A 20,684-nucleotide genomic window follows, 5' to 3' on the forward strand; every position below is an offset into this window, starting at 1 on the left:
TATATATAATTAATATAATATAATACTATATTATTATTTTTATTCTTTAGTATAATTATATATTATTATATTAATTATATTATAATATAATATTATAATAGTATATAAATAGTGTAGTAACCCGGGGAAAAATTATTTAATTAATTAAATAATAATACTTATTATTAATTAAATGATATAATATTATATAATATTATATATATATATATATATATATATATATATACACACACTTAGTAAGTTAACTTGAGATTGAATTTCAATCTCAGGATTTCAATTCCTCTCTCTCTCTCTCAGGCGTCTCTTTATGCCACTCTCTCTCTCTCTCTCTCTCTCTCTCTCATCTATTTTCTCGACAAAACATGCGCCGATTGAAAAATGGAAAATACCCCTGGGTTCCATTCTCCGCCACCGACATTTTAGTCGGAGTGGATTTGTCGTAGGAGCATTGTAGACATCACTCCTAAGATAAGATAAACTCACTCACTCTCTCTTCAATTTCTCCCCAATCTTTAGCAAAACTGACGATCAGAAACCAACACGTGGTTCTAGGGGCGATTCTCTCCAAGATAATCAGAGTGAATTTGTGATATAGGGTTCTTGGGCACCACTCCAAAACTAGGGTAAGGGAACTATTTTTAAGAATAATTAGTTATTTAACTGTGTGAACTTAGAAATGTTATAATATTGGGCATTCTGGGGTTGAACTAATTAAGTTAGGATTTTTGAAATACAGGGTTTCGTTTTTCCTTTCATTTTAGGTAGAACTTCGAGGAACAGGTAAGGGGAATAGATTAAGCCAGTTGTAATGACCCAGAAAATTTTAACTATTAAAATAATGAGGAAGATAATAAATGGGATAGGAAAAAATAAAAGAAAGGGGAAAAGAAATTTTAAAAGTATCAAGTAGGGACTCATTGACAACATTGATCTTCTTGCTAACAAGCGATCTTCTGGGTTTTGTTGATGAATATATGCATCTCGTTGATGAGGAATTATCGAGAGCAAGGAAAATTTGAGTTTTTAAACGCCTTGTCAATGAACATTTTTGACCTTGGTAAAGAATGTTCTTCTTGGCCTCATCGACGAATCCATGTGTCCCATCGATGGGGGCCTGGTTATAAATAGGCCTTGACACTTCTTTCCACAAAATTCTTGCTCCTCTCTCATTTTCTCTCTTTGGGTTTCAGTTTCCCTACCTATTTTCTTCGAATTGGGCTCGGATTTAGCCCGATTCTACGATTGGAAACTAACATGAGATTCCTGGGAAGATTTTCTACAACATAGGTAGAGCAGATTTTCAATTTGGAGTACTTGGGTACCACTCCAAAACCAGGGTAAGTAGGGTATTTTTAAGTTTCATTAATAACATGGAGTATATAAGGCATAGAGAATGATAAAATAGCATTTTATTGAAGTTTGGGTTGATAAACTTGGGTTTTTGAATTAGGTTCGGGTGAGTACTGCGGGCAACATTACGGGGTTTCCATGGGCATGACTTAGGAAACCAGGTAAAGGGAAAATGTTATAGTAGCCTTTTAATTAATTTTTGAATCAGATAAATTCCAGTATATATATATATTCAGATATAATTTTCTGAATGGTTAGACATTTGAATTAAGGATGATTTTAATTAAATATATGGTATTTGGGAAAAATTGTGTGGTAAGGAAAATAACTTTCATAATTAAATGGTTACAAGTACTGCGGGATTATGATTTATTGTGTGCTTGTGGTTACTGTTTGGGCTTCAAATTCTGTTTGATTGAAAATATTGATCGGTTGTGAATACTGCCTGATTGTGTAAACTGTGGTAAATGCATGGATGTGTTTGAGTGGTTGATTTTATTATTGATATGTATTTTGGTTCATGTAAATTACAATATAGCGTTGGCAGTGGTATGAGGAGGTCGTTATATCGTACCTGATATAAATTGCCATATAACATTGGCAGTGGTATGAGGAGGTCGTTATATGGGCATTATATTAAGGGGGTGAAATATTGGCAGTGGAATGAGGAGTTTGTTTTACCTATTTACTATGAACGGGTTTGATCAAGTGAAGTAGTAACTTGTGTGGTTGATAGTCCTGTGTGGACTGTGTAATCTATGTGATGTTAGTCCTGTGCAGACCAAATGTAGTAATCTGGATAGTTATAGAAATTAAATAATAAAAGGAAGGAGAGAAAAGGGAATTTCAAAGGGGGAACTCAGCAGGTTCTCGTTGACGAACGTAGAGCGTTCGTTGACGAGTAGTGTTCTTGGGCATGTCGACGGGGACACATGTCTCATCAACGAGAACTTACCAGGAGGGCTAATTTTAGGGTTGAGATTCTTTGATGAGGGTTATGTGTCCATCAAGAACCTCCTTTTTAGTCTTGTTGACGAGGCGACGTGGCCAGCCATCTATATAAGCGCAAAAATAAGATTTTTGACAGAAAAATCAGCTAATTCTCTCTCTCTCTCTCTCTCTCTCTCTCTCTCTCACTAGGTTTCAGTTTCTCTCACTTCACTCTAGATTTTTGGCCCTGTTTCTCCTTGGTTTGACAATCAGAAGCTACCACAATGATCTTGTGGAGATTCTCTACAACCTAGCTTGAGTAGAATTTTGATTTAAGAAGTTTGGGAACCATTCCAAAATCAAGGTAAGTAGATTATTTAAGCATTATTTGGTTTGTAGGTTTTTCTAAACACAAATTTAGTAGTAGATGTTTTCATACTGGTGTTTGGGATGATTTATGTGGGTATTGTGAATTTAGGGTGCAGGGTAGGGAACCTAGAGGGTGTTCCTAGGAAACTAGGTAGGATAATGAATGGTTTATAATTCAAAAAATATGAGTATGAAAATTTATTTTGGGGAATTCAGTTATTTGAAAGGAAAATATATATATATATATATATATGTGTGTATAATTTTAGGATTTTGTAATTATGAATGTTGTGGGCATGAGTTAGAATCAGTAAGCGAGTATAACTAGCCACGTAAGGGAAATATGTTATGCTAGTAAATTTAGAAAATTTTATCAGTGAAGTATAATATTTTTTTATTAAGATACAGGGTATAAACTATACAATTTTATAGATTTCAGAATATGAGTTTTATTATTTGTGTGGCATGAGTAGGTATTTGCTCAGTATAGTGTTTATGTAGTTTTCAGAATATCACGATTTACAGTATTTTTGCACAGAAAAATGCTTTATCAGATACTATTCAGACATATATATTTTATAGACAAATACTATTCAGACAAATATATTTTACAAACAGATACTATTTAGACAGATTTATTTTACGGACAGATATTATACAAATAGATATTTTATAGTATTTACAGAATTCCATGATTTTCCAAAACCATAACACAGATATTACAAATTATTTAGTCAAATATTATAGTTATTTCAGTCAGATATTACAATATTTCAGATCAGATTTATAGTGTTATGGTTATTTTGGAATCATGATGAAACAACAAGATAATTATATATATATTAGTATTATATAGTAGCAGATCCTTGATGAATTATTTCAGTCAGATTAATTATTTCAGATTGATTCAGTCAGCAAAGCACTGTATTGTTGCTATTTTAGATCAGAGTGCAACCACATATCTCAGATAGTGTGTGGATTCCATCTACCGTGCCTATGGAGGGATTGCAGTCTCCCCAGATTCCTGGGTTAAGGAAGTCGGTTTGATGAGGTAGATACTAGTATCGTGCCTTTGGAGGGATAGCAGTAATAGTTGGACTGAGGATTGGTAGAGTATTCAGGTGACTTGTCCTGGTAGGCCAACCAGTGACTTAACATTTTTCAGGTGATCCAACTAGATAAGCAGATCAGGCTCGCAGGTAGAGAAGTTGTCAATACTACCCTTTTTATAGGGTAAGTGTTATGAGGGGGGTTGTATTTTCGTGTATCATTCAGGAGTTTTGGTAGTAGGTTCTAGGATGATGATTAATTATGTATGTATATTTTGAGAAAATACTAGATTATAGTATTGTAAATATGGATGTATGACTTTATGTTTACCACTGTATAGGTATGTTACTCTGTAAATAGGAATTTCCTTAGTGCCAACTTGGGGCCTGAGATGTTATAGTAGATATTATTAGGGGTATCAGAGTATTTTATTTTGCAGTATATTTAAAAAAAAAATTGTATGAAATTTTAGGTCATTACACCAGTCTTGTGTGGACGTTGTATTTTGTGTGGATATAAACTCTATGTGGGTGTGAATGAAGACTGTGTGAATAATACTGTGTGGACATGGGTCCTGTGTGGACTATGATACTTGTGTGGTTATGGACCCTTTGTGGGCATGCATGAGCAATGTGTGTATGCTGTGTGGATTGGTTGTGGTATGTGTATATACGTGGATCTCTTTGAAATGATGGTATTGGATGTGTGTAACTATAATTACATAAGTATTTATGGTAAAGCAGAATTCTCTACTTTAGGGCTTATTAAGAAAGGCGAGTGCCTTGGTAATTTTCTATTAGTACTAGAGTAGAGGGAAGCTACTTATATGGGTGGGTAATCTTCCCTATTCTCAAAGACTTTATCTGGATATATAACCTGAGGGCTTACTGAATAAGGTGAGTGCCATGGTATTATCGCTAGAGTAGAGGGAAGTAACCTATATAGGGGTAAACTTCCTTATTCTTGGGAGTTATCAGTAAAAATAAATATGGTTGTGCGTAAAATATCAGATGACAGTGTGATTGTTGATAATGTGACTTCTCAGCTTCTATGTTATTGATAATCGGATAATTACTTTTAATATGTATAACACTCTCAGCCACACACTATTTATAGATTTTTATTCCTTACTGAGAGGTGTCTCACCTCGTCAAATTATTAATCTTTTTAGGTCCTCTAGGTGATCGAGCTTGGAAAGCTCCGGGATGGGATTAGTTTTGCGAGTAGTTAAAAGAACGTATATGTATAGTTTTGTGTTTAATAATTTTGTCCTAGTTATGTAATATGGAGAATTTGGTTATGCTACTTTATAATTTTGTATATATGTTATAGAACTCTGGTATTGTTACTTAATTAGTTTTGCTATGTGAATGGTATTAGAGACACTGGATTGGTCTCATAACATCCTGGGCTCCACATGGCGGGTATGGGGCGTTACAGTTGGTATCAAAGCTTTAGGTTGTAGATTCTGCAGACTTTAGGAGGATTAATACCATAGTATAGGTTTGAGTTGAATAAGGGTAGGAACGGGTAAATAGGTACTAATGGGAATTTGAGTTTTATTTCATAGCCTGGAGGTAGAAATCCTTTGACGAACTTCTGTGATTTTATGAATCAGTTGATGGTTTCAGAAAACCACAGTAAATCCATCGACGATGATGTTTCCAAGAAGAGAAACTAAAATTTTGAATTTGAATTTGGAGGTTAAGATGATTGTGGATAATTGGATGTCAGATGTTTAATTGAGGATTTGGATATTAAATTGGTTTCTTGTTTTATGATTTTGTCAGATATATTCAGATATAGAGATTCTAAACTTGCCTCTGTTATATTTATATATATATATATATATATTTATATTTAGGATGGATCCTAGAGGCAAAAGCATGGATGAAGGAGAGGGAAGCGAGTTAGGAGAGTGGGGATGGGATTGACACCTCTCGACTATTGCGAGGAATAGCTCGTTAGGTTAGGGAAAAGATAAGACGAGACTTTGGGGGATCAAGCTACCCACCAGTGCATCAGGGTTGTATGATTGTTCAATTCATTTGCCCAAAACCCTCATCTTTTAAGGGTGGCACTGACCCGATTAAGGCTGAGACGTGGATGTAAGAGATGGAGAAGTTACTAGCAGTGTTAAATTGCACTGAGGAGTAGAAAGTTCTTTTAGCCACCTTCAAGCTGACCGGAGAAGCTAAACGGTGGTGGCATGCGGTGAAGTTGGTGGAAGAGCAGCGAGTAGTACTTACAGCGATGACTTGGGGTCGTTTCAAGCAGGTCTTCTACAACCGATATTTTTTCACCACCACTAAAAATGCAAAGGCGGAAGAATTTTTCAACTTGACTTAGGGGCGTCTCACTGTTCAGTAGTATGCTGCTAAGTTCTTGAAACTTTCCTGCTTTGCACCTTCCATGGTTCCAGATGAATACCAAAAAGCAAGGTGTTTGAAAAGGGCCTAAATCAGAGGATTCAAAAGCATATGGCGTGTTTACAAATTCAGGATTTCGCAGAATTGGTGGAAAAAGCCACTGTTGCAGAGTCGAGTTTACAAAGAGGTGCAGAGGTGTTATAACGAAGAAGGAGATCCATGTCTACTCGTCCCCAAGAAAATGTCATACAAAGGTCATGGAGGGGAGACGGAGATGCTGCAGAATAGGGGTCGGAAAGGAATGATCGAGGACGACAGGGCAATTTGTCATGCCCCCACTATTCTAGATGCAATCAAAGGCATTGGGGAGAATGTCGGAGTAGGGGTGTCGTGTGCTATAGATGTGTCAAATATGGCCATATAGACTGGGAGTGTCGAGAACTGCCGAACAATGCACCAATTCTAAATCAGAATCAAAGGAACAACCCAGTGCCTCGTGGCGGTGGCGGCGGCGGCCCATCGCAGGTTTATATGCTTGGTACAGTTGAGGGGAACAATACCAGAGGTGCATGTAATATGTTTACGATTGCATAAGTAATGATCTTGTTTGACTTTAGGTGATTTGATGCTATATATGTTAGAATTAAGTGAATTGTATAAATGTTGTGATTAACAAATTTCGAGGACGGAATTCTTTTAAGGTGGGGAGAATGTAACGACCCGAAAAATTTTAACTATTAAAATAATAAGGAAGATAATAAATGGAATAGGTAAAAATAAAAGAAAAGGGAAAAGAAATTTTAAAAGTATCAAGTAGGGACTCATCGACGACGTTGATCTTCTTGTCGACGAGCGATCTTTTGGGTTTCATCGACAAGTATATACATCTCGTTAACGAGGAATTACCAAGAGCATGGAAAATTTTGGTTTTTGAATGCCTCATCGATGAAGATTTTTGACCTCATCAATGAATCCACGTGTCTCATCGACGAGGGTCTAGTTATAAATAGGTCTTGGAACTTCTTTCCGTGAAATTCTCTCTCCTCTCTCGTTTTCTCTCTTTGGGTTTTGGTTGTCCTACCCAATTTCTTTGAATCTGGACCAGATTTATCTTGATTTGACAATAAAAAATTACCACGAGATTCTTGGGAAGATTCTCTGAAACATAGGTGGAACAGATTTTCAGTTTGGAGTACTTGGGCACCACTCCAAAATCAGGGTAAGTAGGGTATTTTCAAGTTTCATTAATAATATGGAGTATATAAGGCCTAGGGAATGATAAAATAGCATTTTATTGAAATTTGGATTGAAAAACTCGGGTTTTTGAATTAGGGTTCGGGTGAGTACCACAGGCAACGTTACGGGGTTTCCGTGGGCGTGACTTAGGAAACCAGGTAAGGGGAAAACGTTATAGCAACACTTTAATTAATTTTTGAATCAGTTAAATTCCAGTATAAAATTATATATATTCAGATATAATTTTCTAAATGGTTAAAATTTTGAATCAAGGATAATTTTAATTAAATATATGGTATTTGGGAAAAATCGTGTGGCAAGGAAAATAACTTTCATAATTAAATGGTTACAAGTACTACGGGATTATGATTTATTATGTGCTTGTGGTTACTGTTTGGGCTGCAAATTCTGCTTAGTTGAAAATACTGATCAGTTGTGAATACTGTCTGATTGTGTTTACTATGGTAAATACATGGATGTATTTGAGTGGCTGTTTTTGTTATTGATATGTTTTGTGGTTCATATAAATTGTAATATGGCATTGGCAGTGGTATGAGAAGGTCGTTATACTGTACCTTATATAAATCGTCATATAACGTTGGTAGTGGTATAAGGAGGTCGTTATATGGGCATTTATATTAAGGGGGTAAAACATTGTCAGTGGAATGAGGAGTTTGTTTTACCTATTTACTATGAATGGGTTTGTGTGAGTGAAGTAGTAACCTGTGTTGTTGATAGTCATGTGTGGACCATGTAATCTGTATGATGTTAGTCCTGTGTGGACCAATCCTATGTGGACATTGTATGTTGTGTGGATATGAACCCTGTGTGGGTGTGAATGAAGACTATGTGAATAATCTTGTGTGGATGTGGGTCTTGTGTGGACTGTGATACTTGTGTGGTTATGGACCCTTTGTGGGTGTGCATGAGCTATGTGTGTATCTTGTGTGGATTGGTTGTGGTATGTGCATATACGTGGATCTCTATGAAATGATGGGATTGGATGCGTGTAACTTTAATTACATAAGTATTTATGGTAAAGTAGAATTCTCCACCAGAGGGCTTGCTGAGAAATGCGAGTACCTTGGTAATTTTTTGTTGGTACCAGAGCAGAGGGAAGCTACCTGTATGTGCGGGTAATCTTCCCTATTCTCAGAGACTTTACCTAGATACCTGAGGGTTTACCGAGTAAGGTGAGTGCCTTGGTATTATCGCTAGAGTAGAGGGAAGTTATTTGTATGGGCGGGTAAACTTCCTTATTCTCGAGAATCATCAGTAAAAATAAATATGGTTGTGTGTATAATATTAGATGACAGTGTGATTGTTGATAATATGACTTCTCAGCTTCTATGTTATTGATTATCAGATAATTACTGAAAACCAAGGTGTAGTCCCAAGAGGGGTGAGGGGGGTGAATTGGGTTTTAAAAATTTTCTTTTAAACTGTTTATGAATTCTTAATCTATTTTAATATTTTTAATAAATTCTGGACTTCTTGTTGATTTATCCAATACACAACAAATACTTAAGTCTTTATTCAATTCTTGAAAACAATATTCAATCCACAAGCATTCACCAACAAAGTAACCAACTAATTAACCAAACTTTAAACCATTCAACTACAATATATTCAATCAATCAAATATTCAATCAAGAAAGCTTTATAGAAATTCTCAGCTTTTGTTAATAGGTCTGTGTATATAAATTTGATTTAAGCCCTATAGTAATGAAATTTTTTTCTTCAATGCAAACCATAACTCAAATTCCCAACAACTCAGAATTTAAATAAACTCTTAGTTAATTTGTCTTTGAGTGTTAACCAATCAACACACTCCCTTTGAGGTTTCTGCAAAATATTGATCAACCAATGTACTCCCTTTCGGTTATTCCAATCCCAAAACCAAATTAAACTTAAGTTTATTTATAATCCAAATTATGTAGTATATATGGTTAAGAAATTAAATCATCCATGCAGTTTATATGTTTGCTCTAGTTTAAAGAGAGTAAGGGAAAGAGAGTGATACCGGGTTTTTTACGAGGTTCAGATTATCCCCAGCCTACGTCCTCGCCTTAAGAAAATCACCTTAGGATTCACTAAACCAATTCCTTTCCAAGTAGAACAAAACCATTACACACTCCTTCAATAGGCTAGGGCACAACCTCTCCAAGTGATACGCCATACTCGGTCACTTCTTCAATATAGGTTAGAGTTGCACCTCTCTAAGTGATACCCCACACTTTGCCAACAATCCAACAACCTGGAATCGTCAAAGAAACAAGAAACAAGAGCTATGTACAATAAAGCTTTCACACAAAGCAGATTAGTACAGTTTCAATCACTCCGCACTTCAATATTCAAATATCAATATGAAATAGAATTGAAGCTCAAGTATAGAATTCACCGATTCCTTCTCTAGATGAGGATCAGCAGTAAAGACCTAAGTAGGTTGGATTCAAAACTTCAGATTATCTCAGCAAATCATTTTTGCAATGAGTGAGCAAGAGAAGATTGAAATTAGAGAGCTTGAATGCTGATATTATGCTTGAGTGATTTGATTCTTTGGGTTAAAGGAGTATTTATAGACTTTTTATGGTGGGTTTCCTTGTTTCCCAAGTTACTTGGAGTGTCCACTAAGTTTTTATAATGTTCACATTTGAAAAGCTAATTTTTAGAATTTTCCCGTTGAAGTTCCAAATTTAAATTCCCATAGGGTCAATTGTCTAGATAGGTGACTGGGTAAATATTTTATACAGGGTCAGTCAGCTAGATAGGCGGTTGAGACCTTTCTGTCTGCCAGAAATTAATTCCATTAAATTGTCAGTTGGCTGACTAAACATAATTCAAAAGTGTCAGTTGGCTGGGCTTGTCAGTTGGCTAATTGATCAGAAGTCAAAATGGTCAGTTAGCTGGGTAGTTTATTCAAATGTTATATTTTTGTTAGTCGGCTAAGAAATTTCAGAATATTTTGCTCAGTTGGTTGACCAGTTAATTTTTTTCCAAAATTTCTATTTTTTAAGATTTTAATTCTTCTGTTATTTGAAAAACTTAAATGTGACTTTTCAAAAACATTTTTCAGGGTTTTAAAAAACTGGTCTCTAAGTCTTTATTGTATCCTAACGAGCTTCAACATATTTCAAAAGATATTTAAAATATAAAGCACTCACATAAAGACTTCTTAGGACATTTGACATTCTAAGTGCTTGAGTCTTCATGCTTGTTTTCCTTTGAGCTCTCTTGCTTTGCTTTTCTTTGGCTCTCTTGCTTTTCTTCAAGCTTTGACATACTTTAAGCTTTTTAACATCCATGCTGTCATATTCTTCAAACTTTAATAGATCCTCTTGGAATCCATGCCTTAAGCTTCATATGATCATCCGTCTTTGAAATATAAGCTTTCATGAATCCTTCTGAACACTTTACCTTGCTTTCTCATAGTTGAGTCCTGAAATGTTATGACCTAACCAAATATATTAAGTTCCACTTGTTTGTTAGCATCAAAACAGGATTGTAAGGCCAACAATTACTTTTGGTATGTATTAAACTCTCTGCCACACACTGTTTGTAGCTTTTTCTTCCTTACTGAGAGGTGTCTCACCCTGTCGAATTATTAATCTTTTCAAGTCCTCCAGGTGATCGAGCTTAGAAAGCTCCGAGGCGGGATTAGTTTTGTGAGTAGTTAAAAGAACGAATATGTGTATAGTTCCGTGTTTAATAATTTTGTCCTGGTTATGTAATATGGAGAGTTCGGTTATGCTACTTTATGAGTTTGTATATATGTTATAGAACTCTGGCATTTTATTTGTGGCTGCTTAATTAGTTCTGTTGCATGAATGGTATCAGAGACACCAGATTGGTCTCATAACACCCTGGGCCACACATGGTGGGTATGGGCTAGTTGTTTTGTAAATTCTATTGGTTAAAATGGAAATTATATGTGTATGTGTATGATTATCATGCAAGTTTTGAAAGCCAACCATTTAAACTGAGGGTTTAGAACCTAGGGTTATGTTAATAGTTATTATTTTCCAAAATGAACCGATTAAAGTAAAGAAAAAAGTTACAGAATTTAAGTAATGAAATTTCTGGATAATTTGGTTGGTTGAAATGATTGGTTGGAGTTGTTTTACATTTTCTAAAATTGGTCAAGGTGAGTAGGGTTAATTATCTCAATTTTTCTTACTAACGCTTATTTTGAGTATTAGATAAATTGTAGAGATAATTTAACCTATATTTTTAGTAAAGCAGATAATGAACATGGATTGACTTATTAATTCAGTAGTTATATTAATATGTGTATTATTCAAATTGTGTGGTATGAGAAAAAATGAAAATACTTTGTTGAGTTATGAAATATGTATAATATGTTGAAATACTGAAATGCGTTGGGATTATATTGTATTTAGAATTATTTAATCAGAATAAAGTATTATTGTTAAATTGTAATGTATGGTGTGAGAACTTTGGTGGACCATAGTACACACGGTACCGTTACAAGAGTTATGGAGAGCTTAGTGCAACCACATTGACTCACTTTAAAAATGAGCAGCGTGAAGGCTATCCCAAGTATAGGAGTTCAGTTGTGTAATAATTAGCCCAAAAGCTAGATCATCTCCTTAAGAAATGCATCTTAATTCCAAACTTCATGTAATCCCAAAGAAAATAAGAAAAGAAATTTTACTGAATACAGTTCAGATTTAGGTTTTTCGAGCTATTTGAGATTTTCTTTTTGATGAATAAAAAAAAATGAAATTTAAATTATGAATCCTAAAATGCACTAAATTTAACAATGAGAAACGAAAATCCTATGTTTAATTAGCCAAGCAAGAATTAAAACCCACATTTGAACTTCGAAAAAAAAAAACTAAAGACGATAACTTCACTACTTAATTAAAGCATACAATTCTAGCAACCTCAATCAACACAAGAAGAAAAAAACTTTAAAGCAATCAAGAATGAAAATTTAACTCCTTAACAATTAATGATAAACGGAAACACAATAAAAATTCGGATTTTAATTAAACTAAACTTAATTTAAAGAGAATCCAACAAAATTTAATTCTAAAGAAAACAACAAATTTAAATCATAAAGAAAATATTATTTTTCTTTTTATATTTTATTCTTTTTTTTCTTTTTTCAAGAAATCGAATCAAACTTTGATCAATTAAACAAATAGCTCAAGCAAGGATTAAATCTAATACTAATATTAATTAAGAGGGGAAGAAAATAATAAACTTTAATAATAACACCCAACCAATATTTAAAAATTAAACTTTAAAGGAAATTCTAATGGAACTAACAATATTCAACCAAATAATTAAACTACTTAAAGGAAATGATAAAAAAAAGAAGAGAGGAAGAGAAGAGTGTTGTTGGCCGTGTAGAGTTGAAATAGCAGTAGCAAGCTCAGCAAGGAGAAGCAGAAGAGCAGGGGCGGCCATGGGTAGTTGTAGTAGGGAGGACAACAGCACAAGGAGCTACATCAAGGTGCTCGGGTTGTTGGGTACAGCAGGGGAGAAGGCGTTGCAGCAGGTAGCAGGTAGGGAGAGGAAGAGAAAGGAGAAGCAAGAAGGAAGAGAGGAGAGAAGAGGGAGAAGAGAAAGGACGAGAAAGGGAGACCGAGAGCGAGAGAGAAGAGAGAGGGAGAAATAAAGAGTTTAGGGAAGAGAGGAGAGTTGGAGAGGGGCTTTCTGTGTAGGAAGAAAGAAATATATGTAACCCCCCCAAAAAAAAACCTACACACCCAATTGCAAAAGAAGGACCCGGATGCATGACCGAGTCAAATCAACATATGTTATTATTATTATTATTATTATTATTATTATTATTATTATTATTATTATTTTCTTCTTCTTCTTTTTTGTTTTTTCTTGTTTCTTTGTTTTTTCTTTTTGTTTCCTATCAAACAAGCCCAATTTTGACCATCTTAAAACCCGTATCTCTCAAAACTTAAAACACAAAAATTGTAGAGCACTTTCTCATCTTTTCATAAAATTTTTAATCATTTCGATCAGAGCTCGGACGAGAAAGTTATACACAGTTTACGAAGTAATATCGGTTTTAGCTTCCAATAGTTGCCCTACAATAAAAAATACCAAAAATTCATAAATTACTCAATAAAAACCAAATATTATAAATAGAACACAATGTTAAAATATTGAGAATAATTAGTTATTTAATTAAAATATAATTCTTAATGCATGAATTAAAACACCTAATTATACAATTTAATTGCGTAATCACACCCCCCCAACTAACGTTTTGCTAGTCTTTTGCAAATAACGTGAATTAATTCTAGGGCGGTACTGACAAATATTAATTCCAATGAACATGAAATGAATGCACATGTGACACAACCATACCATATGACATATTGGAATATAACCATATTACACACCAGCCGTTCATACATAATTCATGCAACTCTGAAGCACGTCACTCATGCAAGTTTCATCATTATATAGCCATTAAGAATAGTATAGTCATATAAAATTAACCAGCAATACAATTCAGAGTTAATGTAGTCATATAAATCCGAGTATAAATAGGTGAAATCTCGAGGTATGTGTAATGTGTATGACTCGTTACACCCATGATACTAGTGGACACCTACAGAACGGTTGTTTTGACTCGGCCTAACTGGTATACCCTAAAAGACACTCAAAAAATATGGGTTCACTCGTCATATGTGAGGAGGAGTGTTAAGATCAAACATCCCACATATTCCAAGGAAAAAATGCTAAATGTAAGGAGTGGACTAGTTTGAAAAGGATCCAACCTATTTGTGAGATGTTGGGTCCTTCACCCTAGCATCTTCTCACCTACTCACCATATCCAACCAAGGTCACCCTAGATCAACTTATTCACAAACCAAGCGTGAATACATTTGAAGCATTAAGCGATTGAAGATTCTTCATATGTGGAGAACATGTGCCGTGTCCTTGACTCTTTGTGGTATTTGTGTGGAGCAGGTATTAACCTTTCATTTCATGTGCATTTCTATTTTTCTTATTATTTCTTATGCTCATTCTTCAATTTATGTCTTTTTATTATCAATTAGGATAATCATTACACTTCTTTTATTGTCTTCATACCACCAATGGGAATTAAGCTCGAATAGTAGTCCATGAACTAAGTCTATCTTTAGGGGTGGCTCAACCTTCACATCTTGAGTAGACTACAAGACTTAGTTTTCTAATCTCCCCACTAGATGTCACCTCTAGGCTAGCAAGTCAAAAACAGAGACTAGTGTGCAAAGAATCGGCCAGAAGAAAAGAGAATTGAGTTTTATGAACTTTGATTTGATGTTAACACTCAAAAGGACGATAAATAGCTCAAGGATACCTCACAAGGTGTCTTAGTAGCTACGGGTGTTCTCTCAGTACTTACAAGGAACCCTAAGTGCAATGAATCATGTGAATGTGTCCATTCAGCCTCATGAGATACCATGTAAATACAAGAGTTTATATAACCAGACTAACTTGAATGAATTATCAATCAACCTTCATGGAGTTACAAAATCATATAAAGAGAAACTACACATAAATAACCCACTATACAACTTAAGTGTGTAACTCTTAGGTTATATGCAAGTATGTAAAGGGTATAAGTCAGTGTTAATCATGGCCTAATAATCCATATTCAATTTTTTTTTTCAATTTTCAATGTTTTTCTCATCCCCCCCCCCCCCCCAACTAAAGTGGAACATTGTCCTCAATGTGAAAGCATAGGGGAAATAGAAAAGATATGCACGGGGGGAAATAGAGTGTACCTGGGCGGAGAAGTAAGGGAAAAGAAAAACTGGAACATTAGAAAAATGTACCTGAAAATAAACTAAAAAGTAAGGTAAAACAAAATGAAAAGAAGGGAAAGAAAAACATCATAGTCTGTCTAGTGGAGGCTCTAGAGGAATTTCATCTAGAAGGTGCAGGTCTATAAATAGAACACAATGTTAAAATATTGAGAATAATTAGTTATTTAATTAAAAATATAATTCTTAATGCATTAATTAAAACACCTAATTACACAATTTAAGCGTGTAATCACACATGTCTTAGAAAGAGTGTTGGTATTGAATAGTTGATTGAGCTGTAAAGGTTAGAGTTCCCCTGAGAGTCTAGACCAGCATGGGAAAGCCAATCAGACTAGTAGACTAAAGAGTTGAAAATTGATTTAACTCTGGTGGGCCGGCCAGGGATAAGTCCAGCCCATGGGCTGCACAAATCGTCATGGGGGGAAGCATGTCGGTTTTTATCCATCTAACAGTGAGTTCTAAATTTATATTTGTAGATTTAACCAGGGTATAATAGAGCAATGCATGTAAATATAGAGCAGTGTATGTGAATACAGAATATACGAAGATAGAGGATGTGAAATGTGATAATAGAGTATGTTATAGGGGAACAGAGCATATGAAAATAGAGATTATGAAGAGTTGAGTTTTACAGAGATAACAACATACAGAGTAAAGTAACAAAGTATTAAATGTATTAAATATAGTAGTATTATATGTATTTGGGGTAAAGTAGACTCTCCGACCGAGGGTTTGCTGAGAAAGGCGAGTGCCTTGATAGGTATCAATTATAGGCACATCAGGTTGCACAACGTATTAGAGCAGAGGGGAGCTACATGTATAGGCGTGTAATCTCCCTTATCCTTGGGAACTTTTTCTTATAAAGAATTGTGTGTGTGTGTGGGTATGGTCTAAGAATGATTTTACAACTGTGGTTAATTAACAACTGATGATATTTTGTATACACTAAACTCATGATAGCCACATACTAGTATTAATTTATTCCGTCTTACTGAGATGTATCTCACCTGTTATACAATTCATCTTTTTCATGACTTTCGTGTGATCGAGTTTAGAGAGCTTGGGACTGAATTTATTAGCATAATATTTTTTGTGAGAGGGTACAGATCTTGGATGTATTTTTGGGTTTATGTTTTTAGTTTTCTGAGATGTATATATATGGATACTGGATGTTGGGAAATTTTTGGGATGTTTATATAGAACTCTCGTATATTATTGAGGATGTTTATTTATTTTTCCGCTGCGTGATTGAGGTTATGGTATCAGACACAAGTGATTGAATGACATCACACCCCGGGCCCCACTTGGCGGGTTCGGGGCATGACAAATAGTATATATAATAGTATATATTATAATTTATAATAATTAATACATAATAATTATATATAATATTATAATATTATTAATATTATACTATATTATTATAATATAATATTATAATAGTATATTATTAATAGTATTATTATATATTATAATATATGTATATATATATATTAAAATATACTATTATATTATATACTAATATTATATATTATAATAATATAGTATAATATTAATAATATTATAATATTATATATAATTATTATGTATTAATTAATATAGTAATTATTATATATTAATATATTAATAATTAAGTATAATCATAATAACTCTCGTCAACAACAAGTTTATCTCAAGATTATGGTTCTGAAAATTAAGATGATTTTTTGGAATTGCCTGATATTTTGGCACCTGCACGCAAGGAAGAATTATTGAAAGAATCTTTATCTTTACCGCAACAAGACATGTTAAGTGGATCCAATAGAAGAACAATTATTATTGTCACTTTGAAAAAGAAGAATAATTATTTATCACTATGGCAGAGCATCTTTAGAAATCATTTGAAAAACCATGTGAAGTTCTAAAGCTTATATAACCCATGTGAAGCCCATGTGTTTATGGCCCACCAAGGGCATCTTCTTTTTTAAAACACAATTATTGTTACTTTGTTCCCTTGTCCAAACATTTTCCTATAAAACGAGTCCTAGTTCTTCATTAAGGATCACTTCCTCCATTCACTACTTCGAAAGAAGAAAAGTTGTGAAGGATCCTTAAATGAAGTTATCCGTCCTATCTACCTTCTAGTTCTTCCAATCTTACTAATAATTTGTAAGTTGTAATTTTTGCAATATTCAGTAAAAGTATTGTTGTTGTTGTTGTTGTTTATCTCTTTTCTCTGTATTTATTATATTCATTACAATAATATCTTTTTATCATTGTTATAATTGTTATAATTGATAATGTAATTGTTTTACAATGAGTCATCTTCTAGGGAAAGAATGGTATCAGAGCCAAGTTTTAAGAATATCACGTTAATTATTCTAGTTCTAAAGACTCTAAGGTTAGGTAGTAAGTCCCGTTTTTGATGATTTTGGAGAGCGATAAGTCCAGAATAACGTACGAAATTACGGAATAAAAAAACTAATTCTAGGTCTCCTTATGGCTAGTGTCTCAGGTACGAGTAGTACACAAGGAAGTAAAACTGGTAAAATAATTATTAGCCAGAGAGTCAAGTTTAAGAGAGGATGTTGAATATCTTAACGGTGGCAGCCACCTCAACCAACTTCAGCCCACCTTGGTTGAAATTAAGCCACATTATATATAATATTATATATAAAATAATATTATTTATTATATATTTATTATAATATAGTATATTTATTAATATATAACTATACTAATATATTATTATATTAATTTATAATAATTAGTATATTAAATAGTATATTATGATTATATGGTATATATTAATGTATTATAATAATTAGTCTATTATACACTATTAATAAATTATAATATATTATAAATTAATAATTAGTATATTATTAATATAACTTATGTTATAGATTATAATTAATATCTTATATTAATATATAAGTATAATTAGTATATTATTAATTAGTATTATATAAATACTATTAATAACTTATAAATAATATATTATAATTAATTAAATACTATATTTAATTAATATAGTATTTAATTAATTATAATATATTATAATATAATATGATTAATAATAATAACAATAATAATAATATAATATATGAAAATACAATAGTTTAAAAATATTATATGAAATTTTATAGAAATAATATATTATATATAATGTTATATATTAAATATTATTATTTATTACATATTTATTATAATATTATTATTAATAATATTAATATATTACTATTATAATATTATTAATTATTATTATATATTATATATTAATAACAATAAATATTATAATTTATAATAATTATATAAATATTTAATATATTTTTAGTAATAATATTTATATAATATATAATATATATTATAAATATTATTATTTATTACTAGTAATATTTAATATATTATAATATAATTATGTATTATTATAATATATATAACTAATAATTATATATTATTATAATCAACTTGTTAGACTCGCAAGCCGGTTCGTTTAATGGCTCATAAGTCAGCTCGTTTAACAGCTTGTTTATTAGTTCATTAGAAACTCGCACATGAACTAACTCGATATTAGGTTCATGAACAAACATAATGTTAATCATACTAATAATTAGTATTATATAATATATATTATTAATATAATATAATACTATATTATTATTATTATTATTATATACTAATATTGTGATGCCCCGAAAATTCTATATATATTTTTCCTATATATAAAGCTCCGATACCACAAGTAACAACCCAAAAAATTAAAACAACTAAATAACATGATTAACGACGCCATCAGATAAATGCTCTGATACCACTTACCACGACCTCGAAAAATTTCAACACATCATATACATAAATACCCACAATGTCATATCATAACTACCATCAACACATACATGCCTTGATACCACGATTGTCATACAATAAAGAACCTAGTGAGGTCCAAGGTATCACTATCCATAATTAACATAATTAAACAAACAACCGAAACAAATATTTTTCCTAATATCATACCTACCAGAGTACTAACCCAACCAGGACATCTATTCATCTAAAAAAATACATACGACCACCCCAAATATCCAAAAACATATAGCATAAACCATACAGTATCCTACCTACACTCACCCTCAGTGTGATCGTTTAAGTCCCGCCTTGGAGCTCCTAGGCTTGACTTCCTGAAGGACCTGAAAAGTTAATATTATGGATGGGGTGAGACACCTCTTAGTAAGACAAAATACATTATTATTATTGTGTGACAGATGAGTTCAACTATGACAATTATTTATATATGTCTTTTATATTACCCCGTAATATGCTCAACATCAGTATAATCAATATGATGCAGTTAGATAAGTCTACTAACGTAAGTTTTATGACATACCACATACAAGGTAAAGCAGTTTATAACAAATCTACTAACGTAAGGTTTCACAACACATCATAGATAATTAAATTTACACTTCTATAGCACTTCTATATGCCACACAGGCCTTCTCCTTCGTTTTTTATGCCACACAGGCCTTCGACATCAGTATAGACTTCACACAGAGTTTCTATACTGAGCATCACCACTTCAATTTAAAGTCCACATAGGCCTTCGACATCAGCATAGACTTCACATAGAGCTTCTATACTGAGCATCACCACTTCAATTTATATCTCACTCAAGCCTCCGACATTAGTATAGGCTTCACACATAGTTTCTATATTAAGCGTCACCACTTCAATTTATATGCCACTCAGGCCTTTGGCATTAGTATAGACTTCACACAGAGTTTCTATATTGAACATCACCACTTCAATTTAATACACCATCCAGGCCTTCCGCATCAGTGTAGAATTCAATAGAAGTTTCTATATTGAGCATCACCACTTCAATTTTTTATAATCAAATGCATAATCTAGCTTACCATTTAATGATTAATTGAATTAAATTGTCATATCCCCATATCCATATCAAACCTGTCATTTTATAATTTCACAGTAATCTCACTATATACATATATCCATAAACTAATATTATGCCACAAACTCATAATATCATACCATAACAATTTCAACACATTCATGTAAAATTATTTTTTAATTAATCTCATGCCACACGGTTATACATTAAAATTTTCATTTAAGTAATCCGCTAGGAAAAAGCACGTATTTCTAAAATCTTGTCCGATTATTTTTAAAAAATTCTATTTAATTTAAACATGCAATTTTTCCTAAAATGGAGGCACACAAATCACCCTCTTGGTTATTCCAAAATATGTATAACACTAAAAAACGACCATTCCATATGCCCAAATCATATAGAAATTTAAATACGACGTATACGTATAATATCCAAAAATTCTATTTAATTTAAACATGCAATTTTTCCTAAAATGGAGGCACATGAACCACCCTCTTGGTTATCCCAAATATGTATACGACTAAAAAAAATGACCATTCCATACGCCCAAATCATAAAGAAATTCAAATACGGCGTATACGTATAATATCTTAAAATTCTGTTTAATTTAAATATGTATTTTTTCATAAAATGGAGGCACATGAACCACCCTCCTGGTTATTCCCAAATATGTATACACTC

This window comes from Malania oleifera, chromosome 12, assembly GCF_029873635.1.
Source record: "Malania oleifera isolate guangnan ecotype guangnan chromosome 12, ASM2987363v1, whole genome shotgun sequence".
NCBI classification, from domain to species: Eukaryota; Viridiplantae; Streptophyta; class Magnoliopsida; order Santalales; family Ximeniaceae; genus Malania; species Malania oleifera.